This window comes from Scyliorhinus torazame, chromosome 1, assembly GCF_047496885.1.
Source record: "Scyliorhinus torazame isolate Kashiwa2021f chromosome 1, sScyTor2.1, whole genome shotgun sequence".
NCBI lineage: Eukaryota > Metazoa > Chordata > Chondrichthyes > Carcharhiniformes > Scyliorhinidae > Scyliorhinus > Scyliorhinus torazame.
The window spans coordinates 19,149,766-19,162,762 of NC_092707.1; positions in this window are offsets into that span (position 1 = coordinate 19,149,766).

Genomic DNA, 12,997 nt, shown 5'->3' on the forward strand with positions numbered 1-12,997 from the left:
GCAGGGTCACTGGTCTGTGCAGGGTCACTGGTCTGTGCAAGGGGACTGGTCTGTGCAGGGACACTGGTCTGTGCAGGGTCACTGGTCTGTGCAAGGGGACTGGTCTGTGCAGGGTCACTGGTCTGTGCAGGGTCACTGGTCTGTGCAGGGTCACTGGTCTGTGCAGGGTCACTGGTCTGTGCAGGGACACTGGTCTGTGCAAGGGGACTGGTCTGTGCAGGGACACTGGTCTGTGCAGGGACACTGGTCTGTGCAAGGACACTGGTCTGTGCAGGGACACTGGTCTGTGCATGGACACTGGTCTGTGCAGGGACACTGGTCTGTGCAGGGACACTGGTCTGTGCATGGACACTGGTCTGTGCAGGGACACTGGTCTGTGCAGGGACACTGGTCTGTGCAAGGGGACTGGTCTGTGCAGGGACACTGGTCTGTGCAGGGTCACTGGTCTGTGCAGGGACACTGGTCTGTGCAAGGGGACTGGTCTGTGCATGGACACTGGTCTGTGCAGGGACACTGGTCTGTGCAGGGTCACTGGTCTGTGCATGGTCACTGGTCTGTGCAGGGACACTGGTCTGTGCAAGGGGACTGGTCTGTGCAGGGACACTGGTCTGTGCAGGGACACTGGTCTGTGCAGGGTCTCTGGTCTGTGCAGGGACACTGGTCTGTGCAAGGGGACTGGTCTGTGCAGGGACACTGGTCTGTGCAGGGACACTGGCCTGTGCAGGGTCACTGGTCTGTGCAGGGACACTGGTCTGTGCAAGGGGACTGGTCTGTGCAGGGACACTGGTCTGTGCAGGGACACTGGTCTGTGCAGGGTCACTGGTCTGTGCAGGGACAATGGTCTGTGCAGGGACACTGGTCTGGGAAAGGGGACTGGTCTGTGCAGGGACACTGGTCTGTGCAGGGACACTGGTCTGTGCAAGGGGACTGGTCTGTGCAAGGGGACTGGTCTGTGCATGGCGACTGGTCTGTGCATGGACACTGGTCTGTGCAGGGACACTGGTCTGTGCAGGGACACTGGTCTGTGCAGGGACACTGGTCTGTGCAGGGACACTGGTCTGTTCACGGGCACTGGTCTGTGCAGCGATACTGGTCTGTGCATGGACACAGGTCTGTGCAGGGACACTGGTCTGTGCAGCGTCACTGGTCTGCGCATGGGGACTGGTCTGTGCAGGGACACTGGTCTGTGCATGGACACTGGTCTGTGCAGGGACACTGGTCTGTGCAGGGACACTGGTCTGTGCAGGGTCACTGGTCTGTGCAAGGGGACTGGTCTGTGCAGGGAGACTGGTCTGTGCAAGGGGACTGGTCTGTGCAGGGACACTGGTCTATGCAGGGACACTGGTCTGTGCAAGGGCACTGGTCTGTGCAGGGACACTGGTCTGTGCAGGGACACTGGTCTGTGCAGGGACACTGGTCTGTGCAGGGTCACTGGTCTGTGCAGGGACACGGGTCTGTGCAGGGACACTGGTCTGTGCAAGGGGACTGGTCTGTGCAGGGACACTGGTCTGTGCAAGGGTACTGGTATGTGCAAGGACACTGGTCTGTGCAGGGAGACTGGTCTGTGCAAGGGGACTGGTCTGTGCAGGGACACTGGTCTGTGCAGGGACACTGGTCTGTGCAAGGGGACTGGTCTGTGCAGGGTCACTGGTCTGTGCAGGGACACTGGTCTGTGCAGGGTCACTGGTCTGTGCAGGGACACTGGTCTGTGCAGGGTCACTGGTCTGTGCAGGGACACGGGTCTGTGCAGGGACACTGGTCTGTGCAAGGGGACTGGTCTGTGCAGGGACACTGGTCTGTGCAAGGGTACTGGTCTGTGCAAGGACACTGGTCTGTGCAGGGACACGGGTCTGTGCAGGGACACTGGTCTGTGCAAGGGGACTGGTCTGTGCAGGGACACTGGTCTGTGCAGGGACACTGGTCTGTGCAAGGGCACTGGTCTGTGCAGGGACACTGGTCTGTGCATGGGGACTGGTCTGTGCAGGGACACTGGTCTGTGCAAGGGGACTGGTCTGTGCAGGGACACTGCTCTGTGCAAGGACACTGGTCTGTGCAAGGGGACTGGTCTGTGCAAGGGGACTTGTCTGTGCAGGGACACTGGTCTGTGCAAGGGGACTGGTCTGTGCAGGGACACTGGTCTGTGCAAGGACACTGGTCTGTGCAGGGACACTGGTCTGTGCAAGGGGACTGGTCTGTGCAGGGGGACTGGTCTGTGCAGGGACACTGGTCTGTGCAAGGGGACTGGTCTGTGCAGGGACACTGGTCTGTGCAGGGACACTTGTCTGTGCATGGGGACTGGTCTGTGCAGGGACACTGGTCTGTGCAGGGACACTGGTCTGTGCAGGGACACTGGTCTGTGCAAGGGGACTGGTCTGTGCAGGGACACTGGTCTGTGCATGGACACTGGTCTGTGCAGGAACACTGGTCTGTGCAGGGACACTGGTCTGTGCATGGACACTGGTCTGTGCATGGACACTGGTCTGTGCAGGGTCACTGGTCTGTGCAGGGACACTGGTCTGTGCATGGACACTGGTCTGTGAATGGACACTGGTCTGTGCAGGGACACTGGTCTGTGCATGGGGACTGGTCTGTGCATGGACACTGGTCTGTGCAGGGACACTGGTCTGTGCAGGAACACTGGTCTGTGCATGGACACTGGTCTGTGCAGGGACACTGGTCTGTGCAGGGACACTGGTCTGTGCAAGGGTACTGGTCTGTGCAAGGACACTGGTCTGTGCAAGGGGACTGGTCTGTGCAGGGTCACTGTTCTGTGCAGGGACACTGGTCTGTGCAGGGTCACTGGTCGGTGCAGGGACACTGGTCTGTGCAGGGTCACTGGTCTGTGCAGGGACACTGGTCTGTGCAGGGACACTGGTCTGGGAAAGGGGACTGGTCTGTGCAGGGACACTGGTCTGTGCAAGGGTACTGGTCTGTGCAAGGACACTGGTCTGTGCAGGGACACGGGTCTGTGCAGGGACACTGGTCTGTGCAGGGACACTGGTCTGTGCATGGGGACTGGTCTGTGCAGGGACACTGGTCTATGCAGGGACACTGGTCTGTGCAAGGGGACTGGTCTGTGCAGGGACACTGGTCTGTGCAGGGACACTGGTCTGTGCAAGGGACACTGGTCTGTGCAGGGACACTGGTCTGTGCATGGGGACTGGTTTGTGCAGGGACACTGGTCTGTGCAAGGGGACTGGTCTGTGCAGGGACACTGCTCTGTGCAAGGACACTGGTCTGTGCAAGGGGACTGGTCTGTGCAGGGACACTGGTCTGTGCAGGGACACTTGTCTGTGCATGGGGACTGGTCTGTGCAGGGACACTGGTCTGTGCAGGGACACTGGTCTGTGCAGGGACACTGGTCTGTGCTGGGACACTGGTCTGTGCAAGGGGACTGGTCTGTGCAGGGACACTGGTCTGTGCATGGAAACTGGTCTGTGCAGGAACACTGGTCTGTGCAGGGACACTGGTCTGTGCATGGACACTGGTCTGTGCATGGACACTGGTCTGTGCAGGGACACTGGTCTGTGCAAGGTCACTGGTCTGTGCAGGGACACTGGTCTGTGCATGGACACTGGTCTGTGCATGGACACTGGTCTGTGCAGGAACACTGGTCTGTGCATGGACACTGGTCTGTGCAGGGACACTGGTCTGTGCAGGAACACTGGTCTGTGCATGGACACTGGTCTGTGCAGGGACACTGGTCTGTGCAGGAACACTGGTCTGTGCATGGACACTGGTCTGTGCAGGGACACTGGTCTGTGCAGGGACACTGGTCTGTGCAGGGTCACTGGTCTGTGCATGGGGACTGGTCTGTGCAGGAACACTGGTCTGTGCAGGGACACTGGTCTGTGCATGGGGACTGGTCTGTGCATGGACACTGGTTTGTGCATGGGGACTGGTCTGTGCAGGAACACTGGTCTGTGCAGGGACACTGGTCTGTGCATGGACACTGGTCTGTGCAGGGACACTGGTCTGTGCAGGGTCACTGGTCTGTGCATGGGGACTGGTCTGTGCAGGAACACTGGTCTGTGCATGGACACTGGTCTGTGCATGGACACTGGTCTGTGCAGGGACACTGGTCTGTGCAGGGTCACTGGTCTGTGCATGGGGACTGGTCTGTGCAGGAACACTGGTCTGTGCATGGACACTGGTCTGTGCATGGACACTGGTCTGTGCATGGGGACTGGTCTGTGCAGGAACACTGGTCTGTGCATTGGGACTGGTCTGTGCAGGAACACTGGTCTGTGCATGGACACTGGTCTGTGCAGGAACACTGGTCTGTGCATGGACACTGGTCTGTGCAGGGACACTGGTCTGTGCATGGACACTGGTCTGTGCATGGACACTGGTCTGTGCAGGGACACTGGTCTGTGCAGGGACACTGGTCTGTGCAGGGACACGGGTCTGTGCAAGGACACTGGTCTGTGCAGGGACACTGGTCTGTGCATGGGGACTGGTCTGTGCAGGGACACTGGTCTGTGCAGGGTCACTGGTCTGTGCATGGGGACTGGTCTGTGCAGGAACACTGGTCTGTGCATGGACACTGGTCTGTGCAGGGACACTGGTCTGTGCAGGAACACTGGTCTGTGCAGGGACACGGGTCTGTGCAAGGACACTGGTCTGTGCAGGGACACTGGTCTGTGCATGGGGACTGGTCTGTGCAGGGACACTGGTCTGTGCAGGGTCACTGGTCTGTGCATGGGGACTGGTCTGTGCAGGAACACTGGTCTGTGCAGGGACACTGGTCTGTGCAGGGTCACTGGTCTGTGCATGGGGACTGGTCTGTGCAGGAACACTGGTCTGTGCATGGGGACTGGTCTGTGCATGGACACTGGTCTGTGCATGGGGACTGGTCTGTGCATGGACACTGGTCTGTGCAGGGACACTGGTCTGTGCATGGACACTGGTCTGTGCATGGACACTGGTCTGTGCATGGACACTGGTCTGTGCAGGAACACTGGTCTGTGCATGGACACTGGTCTGTGCATGGACACTGGTCTGTGCATGGACACTGGTCTGTGCAGGAACACTGGTCTGTGCATGGACACTGGTCTGTGCATGGACACTGGTTTGTGCATGGGGACTGGTCTGTGCAGGAACACTGGTCTGTGCATGGACACTGGTCTGTGCATGGACACTGGTCTGTGCATGGACACTGGTCTGTGCAGGGACACTGGTCTGTGCAGGGACACTGGTCTGTGCAGGGACACTGGTCTGTGCAGGGACACTGGTCTGTGCATGGGGACTGGTCTGTGCAGGAACACTGGTCTGTGCAGGGACACTGGTCTGTGCAGGGATACTGGTCTGTGCAAGGACACTGGTCTGTGCAAGCACACTGGTCTGTGCAGGGGGACTGGTCTGTGCAAGCACACTGGTCTGTGCAAGGGGAGTGGTCTGTGCAGGGACACTGGTCTGTGCAGGGATACTGGTCTGTGCAAGGACACTGGTCTGTGCAAGGGCACTGGTCTGTGCAAGGACACTGTTCTGCGCAGGGGGACTGGTCTGTGCAGGGACACATGTCTGTGCAGGGACACTGGTCTGTGCAGGGACACTGGTCTGTGCAGGGTCACTGGTCTGTGCAGGGACACTGGTCTGTGCATGGACACTGGTCTGTGCAGGGACACTGGTCTGTGCAAGGGGACTGGTCTGTGCAGGGACACTGGTCTGTGCAAGGGTACTGGTCTGTGCAAGGACACTGGTCTGTGCAAGGGGACTGGTCTGTGCAGGGACACATGTCTGTGCAGGGACCCTGGTCTGTGCAGGGACACTGGTCTGTGCAGGGACACTGGTCTGTGCATGGGGACTGGTCTGTGCAGGGACACTGGTCTGTGCAGGGACACTGGTCTGTGCAAGGGGACTGGTCTGTGCAGGGACACTGGTCTGTGCAGGGATACTAGTCTGTGCAAGGGCACTGGTCTGTGCAAGGGCACTGGTCTGTGCAGGGACACTGGTCTGTGCAAGGACACTGGTCTGTGCAGGGACACTGGTCTGTGCAGGGACACTGGTCTGTGCATGGGGACTGGTCTGTGCAGGGATACTGGTCTGTGCAAGGGGACTGGTCTGTGCAGGGACACTGGTCTGTGCAAGGGGACTTGTCTGTGCAGGGACACTGGTCTGTGCAGGGACACTGGTCTGTGCATGGGGACTGGTCTGTGCAGGGACACTGGTCTGTGCAGGGACACTGGTCTGTGCAGGGACACTGGTCTGTGCAAGGGGACTGGTCTGTGCAGGGTGACTGGTCTGTGCAAGCACACTGGTCTGTGCAAGGACACTGGTCTGTGCAGGGGGACTTGTCTGTGCAGGGACACTGGTCTGTGCATGTGGACTGGTCTGTGCAGGGACACTGGTCTGTGCATGTGGACTGGTCTGTGCAGGGTTACTGGTCTGTGAAAGGACACTGGTCTGTGCAGGGACACTGGTCTGTGCAGGGACACTGGTCTGTGCAGGGACACTGGTCTGTGCAGGGACACTGGTCTGTGCAAGGACACTGGTCTGTGCAAGGACACTGGTCTGTGCATGGGGACTGGTCTGTGCATGGGGACTGGTCTGTGCATGTGGACTGGTCTGTGCAGGGACACTGGTCTGTGCAGGGTTACTGGTCTGTGCAAGGACACTGGTCTGTGCAGGGACACTGGTCTGTGCAGGGGGACTTGTCTGTGCAGGGGGACTTGTCTGTGCATGTGGACTGGTCTGGGCAAGGGGACTGGTCTGTGCAGGGACACTGGTCTGTGCAGGGACACTGGTCTGTGCAAGGGGACTGGTCTGTGCAGGGTCACTGGTCTGTGCAGGGTCACTGGTCTGTGCAGGGTCACTGGTCTGTGCAGGGTCACTGGTCTGTGCAGGGTCACTGGTCTGTGCAAGGACACTGGTCTGTGCAGGGACACTGGTCTGTGCATGGACACTGGTCTGTGCAGGGACACTGGTCTGTGCAGGGACACTGGTCTGTGCATGGACACTGGTCTGTGCAGGGACACTGGTCTGTGCAGGGACACTGGTCTGTGCAAGGGGACTGGTCTGTGCAGGGACACTGGTCTGTGCAGGGTCACTGGTCTGTGCAGGGACACTGGTCTGTGCAAGGGGACTGGTCTGTGCATGGACACTGGTCTGTGCAGGGACACTGGTCTGTGCAGGGTCACTGGTCTGTGCAGGGTCACTGGTCTGTGCATGGACACTGGTCTGTGCATGGACACTGGTCTGTGCATGGTCACTGGTCTGTGCAGGGACACTGGTCTGTGCAAGGGGACTGGTCTGTGCAGGGACACTGGTCTGTGCAGGGACACTGGTCTGTGCAGGGTCACTGGTCTGTGCAGGGACACTGGTCTGTGCAGGGACACTGGTCTGTGCAAGGGGACTGGTCTGTGCAGGGACACTGGTCTGTGCAGGGACACTGGCCTGTGCAGGGTCACTGGTCTGTGCAGGGACACTGGTCTGTGCAAGGGGACTGGTCTGTGCAGGGACACTGGTCTGTGCAGGGACACTGGTCTGTGCAGGGTCACTGGTCTGTGCAGGGACACTGGTCTGTGCAGGGACACTGGTCTGGGAAAGGGGACTGGTCTGTGCAGGGACACTGGTCTGTGCAGGGACACTGGTCTGTGCAAGGGGACTGGTCTGTGCAAGGGGACTGGTCTGTGCATGGCGACTGGTCTGTGCATGGACACTGGTCTGTGCAGGGACACTGGTCTGTACAGGGACACTGGTCTGTGCAGGGACACTGGTCTGTGCAGGGACACTGGTCTGTTCACGGGCACTGGTCTGTGCAGCGATACTGGTCTGTGCATGGACACAGGTCTGTGCAGGGACACTGGTCTGTGCAGCGTCACTGGTCTGCGCATGGGGACTGGTCTGTGCAGGGACACTGGTCTGTGCATGGACACTGGTCTGTGCAGGGACACTGGTCTGTGCAGGGACACTGGTCTGTGCAGGGTCACTGGTCTGTGCAAGGGGACTGGTCTGTGCAGGGAGACTGGTCTGTGCAAGGGGACTGGTCTGTGCAGGGACACTGGTCTGTGCAGGGACACTGGTCTGTGCAAGGGCACTGGTCTGTGCAGGGACACTGGTCTGTGCAGGGACACTGGTCTGTGCAGGGACACTGGTCTGTGCAAGGGGACTGGTCTGTGCAAGGGGACTGGTCTGTGCAGGGAGACTGGTCTGTGCAAGGGGACTGGTCTGTGCAGGGACACTGGTCTGTGCAGGGACACTGGTCTGTGCAAGGGTACTGGTCTGTGCAAGGACACTGGTCTGTGCAAGGGGACCTGTCTGTGCAGGGTCACTGGTCTGTGCAGGGACACTGGTCTGTGCAGGGTCACTGGTCTGTGCAGGGACACTGGTCTGTGCAGGGTCACTGGTCTGTGCAGGGACACGGGTCTGTGCAGGGACACTGGTCTGTGCAAGGGGACTGGTCTGTGCAGGGACACTGGTCTGTGCAAGGACACTGGTCTGTGCAGGGACACGGGTCTGTGCAGGGACACTGGTCTGTGCAGGGACACTGGTCTGTGCAGGGACACTGGTCTATGCAGGGACACTGGTCTGTGCAAGGGGACTGGTCTGTGCAGGGACACTGGTCTGTGCAGGGACACTGGTCTGTGCAAGGGCACTGGTCTGTGCAGGGACACTGGTCTGTGCATGGGGACTGGTCTGTGCAGGGACACTGGTCTGTGCAAGGGGACTGGTCTGTGCAGGGACACTGCTCTGTGCAAGGACACTGGTCTGTGCAAGGGGACTGGTCTGTGCAAGGGGACTTGTCTGTGCAGGGACACTGGTCTGTGCAAGGGGACTGGTCTGTGCAGGGACACTGGTCTGTGCAAGGACACTGGTCTGTGCAGGGACACTGGTCTGTGCAAGGGGACTGGTCTGTGCAGGGGGACTGGTCTGTGCAGGGACACTGGTCTGTGCAAGGGGACTGGTCTGTGCAGGGACACTGGTCTGTGCAGGGACACTTGTCTGTGCATGGGGACTGGTCTGTGCAGGGACACTGGTCTGTGCAGGGACACTGGTCTGTGCAGGGACACTGGTCTGTGCAAGGGGACTGGTCTGTGCAGGGACACTGGTCTGTGCATGGACACTGGTCTGTGCAGGAACACTGGTCTGTGCAGGGACACTGGTCTGTGCATGGACACTGGTCTGTGCATGGACACTGGTCTGTGCAGGGACACTGGTCTGTGCAAGGTCACTGGTCTGTGCAGGGACACTGGTCTGTGCATGGACACTGGTCTGTGCATGGACACTGGTCTGTGCAGGGACACTGGTCTGTGCAGGGATACTGGTCTGTGCAAGGACACTGGTCTGTGCAAGCACACTGGTCTGTGCAGGGGGACTGGTCTGTGCAAGCACACTGGTCTGTGCAAGCACACTGGTCTGTGCAGGGGGACTGGTCTGTGCAAGCACACTGGTCTGTGCAAGGGGACTGGTCTGTGCAGGGACACTGGTCTGTGCAGGGATACTGGTCTGTGCAAGGACACTGGTCTGTGCAAGGGCACTGGTCTGTGCAAGGACACTGTTCTGCGCAGGGGGACTGGTCTGTGCAGGGACACATGTCTGTGCAGGGACCCTGGTCTGTGCAGGGACACTGGTCTGTGCAGGGACACTGGTCTGTGCAGGGTCACTGGTCTGTGCAGGGACACTGGTCTGTGCATGGACACTGGTCTGTGCAGGGACACTGGTCTGTGCAAGGGGACTGGTCTGTGCAGGGACACTGGTCTGTGCAAGGGTACTGGTCTGTGCAAGGACACCGGTCTGTGCAAGGGGACTGGTCTGTGCAGGGACACATGTCTGTGCAGGGACCCTGGTCTGTGCAGGGACACTGGTCTGTGCAGGGACACTGGTCTGTGCATGGGGACTGGTCTGTGCAGGGACACTGGTCTGTGCAGGGACACTGGTCTGTGCAAGGGGACTGGTCTGTGCAGAGACACTGGTCTGTGCAGGGATACTGGTCTGTGCAAGGGCACTGGTCTGTGCAAGGGCACTGGTCTGTGCAGGGACACTGGTCTGTGCAAGGACACTGGTCTGTGCAGGGACACTGGTCTGTGCAGGGACACTGGTCTGTGCATGGGGACTGGTCTGTGCAGGGATACTGGTCTGTGCAAGGGGACTGGTCTGTGCAGGGACACTGGTCTGTGCAAGGGGACTTGTCTGTGCAGGGACACTGGTCTGTGCATGGGGACTGGTCTGTGCAGGGACACTGGTCTGTGCAGGGACACTGGTCTGTGCAGGGACACTGGTCTGTGCAAGGGGACTGGTCTGTGCAGGGTGACTGGTCTGTGCAAGCACACTGGTCTGTGCAAGGACACTGGTCTGTGCAGGGGGACTTGTCTGTGCAGGGACACTGGTCTGTGCATGTGGACTGGTCTGTGCAGGGACACTGGTCTGTGCATGTGGACTGGTCTGTGCAGGGACACTGGTCTGTGCAGGGTTACTGGTCTGTGAAAGGACACTGGTCTGTGCAGGGACACTGGTCTGTGCAGGGACACTGGTCTGTGCAGGGACACTGGTCTGTGCAGGGTTACTGGTCTGTGCAAGGACACTGGTCTGTGCAGGGACACTGGTCTGTGCATGGGGACTGGTCTGTGCAGGGACACTGGTCTGTGCAGGGTTACTGGTCTGTGCAAGGACACTGGTCTGTGCAGGGACACTGGTCTGTGCAGGGGGACTTGTCTGTGCAGGGACACTGGTCTGTGCATGTGGACTGGTCTGGGCAAGGTGACTGGTCTGTGCAGGGACACTGGTCTGTGCAGGGACACTGGTCTGTGCAAGGGGACTGGTCTGTGCAGGGTCACTGGTCTGTGCAGGGTCACTGGTCTGTGCAGGGTCACTGGTCTGTGCAGGGTCACTGGTCTGTGCAGGGTCACTGGTCTGTGCAAGGACACTGGTCTGTGCAGGGACACTGGTCTGTGCATGGACACTGGTCTGTGCAGGGACACTGGTCTGTGCAGGGACACTGGTCTGTGCATGGACACTGGTCTGTGCAGGGACACTGGTCTGTGCAGGGACACTGGTCTGTGCAGGGACACTGGTCTGTGCAGGGACACTGGTCTGTGCAGGGTCACTGGTCTGTGCAGGGACACTGGTCTGTGCAAGGGGACTGGTCTGTGCATGGACACTGGTCTGTGCAGGGACACTGGTCTGTGCAGGGTCACTGGTCTGTGCAGGGTCATTGGTCTGTGCATGGACACTGGTCTGTGCATGGCCACTGGTCTGTGCATGGTCACTGGTCTGTGCAGGGACACTTGTCTGTGCAAGGGGACTGGTCTGTGCAGGGACACTGGTCTGTGCAGGGACACTGGTCTGTGCAGGGTCACTGGTCTGTGCAGGGACACTGGTCTGTGCAAGGGGACTGGTCTGTGCAGGGACACTGGTCTGTGCAGGGACACTGGCCTGTGCAGGGTCACTGGTCTGTGCAGGGACACTGGTCTGTGCAAGGGGACTGGTCTGTGCAGGGACACTGGTCTGTGCAGGGACACTGGTCTGTGCAGGGTCACTGGTCTGTGCAGGGACACTGGTCTGTGCAGGGACACTGGTCTGGGAAAGGGGACTGGTCTGTGCAGGGACACTGGTCTGTGCAGGGACACTGGTCTGTGCAAGGGGACTGGTCTGTGCAAGGGGACTGGTCTGTGCATGGCGACTGGTCTGTGCATGGACACTGGTCTGTGCAGGGACACTGGTCTGTGCAGGGACACTGGTCTGTGCAGGGACACTGGTCTGTGCAGGGACACTGGTCTGTTCACGGGCACTGGTCTGTGCAGCGATACTGGTCTGTGCATGGACACAGGTCTGTGCAGGGACACTGGTCTGTGCAGCGTCACTGGTCTGCGCATGGGGACTGGTCTGTGCAGGGACACTGGTCTGTGCATGGACACTGGTCTGTGCAGGGACACTGGTCTGTGCAGGGACACTGGTCTGTGCAGGGTCACTGGTCTGTGCAAGGGGACTGGTCTGTGCAGGGAGACTGGTCTGTGCAAGGGGACTGGTCTGTGCAGGGACACTGGTCTGTGCAGGGACACTGGTCTGTGCAAGGGCACTGGTCTGTGCAGGGACACTGGTCTGTGCAGGGACACTGGTCTGTGCAGGGACACTGGTCTGTGCAGGGACACTGGTCTGTGCAAGGGGACTGGTCTGTGCAAGGGGACTGGTCTGTGCAAGGGGACTGGTCTGTGCAGGGACACTGGTCTGTGCAGGGACACTGGTCTGTGCAAGGGTACTGGTCTGTGCAAGGACACTTGTCTGTGCAAGGGGACTCGTCTGTGCAGGGTCACTGGTCTGTGCAGGGACACTGGTCTGTGCAGGGTCACTGGTCTGTGCAGGGACACTGGCCTGTGCAGGGTCACTGGTCTGTGCAGGGACACGGGTCTGTGCAGGGACACTGGTCTGTGCAAGGGGACTGGTCTGTGCAAGGGGACTGGTCTGTGCAAGGGGACTGGTCTGTGCAAGGGGACTGGTCTGTGCAGGGACACTGGTCTGTGCAGGGACACTGGTCTGTGCAAGGGTACTGGTCTGTGCAAGGACACTTGTCTGTGCAAGGGGACTCGTCTGTGCAGGGTCACTGGTCTGTGCAGGGACACTGGTCTGTGCAGGGTCACTGGTCTGTGCAGGGACACTGGCCTGTGCAGGGTCACTGGTCTGTGCAGGGACACGGGTCTGTGCAGGGACACTGGTCTGTGCAAGGGGACTGGTCTGTGCAGGGACACTGGTCTGTGCAAGGACACTGGTCTGTGCAGGGACACGGGTCTGTGCAGGGACACTGGTCTGTGCAGGGACACTGGTCTGTGCAGGGACACTGGTCTATGCAGGGACACTGGTCTGTGCAAGGGGACTGGTCTGTGCAGGGACACTGGTCTGTGCAGGGACACTGGTCTGTGCAAGGGCACTGGTCTGTGCAGGGACACTGGTCTGTGCATGGGGACTGGTCTGTGCAGGGACACTGGTCTGTGCAAGGGGACTGGTCTGTGCAGGGACACTGCTCTGTGCAAGGACACTGGTCTGTGCAAGGGGACTGGTCTGT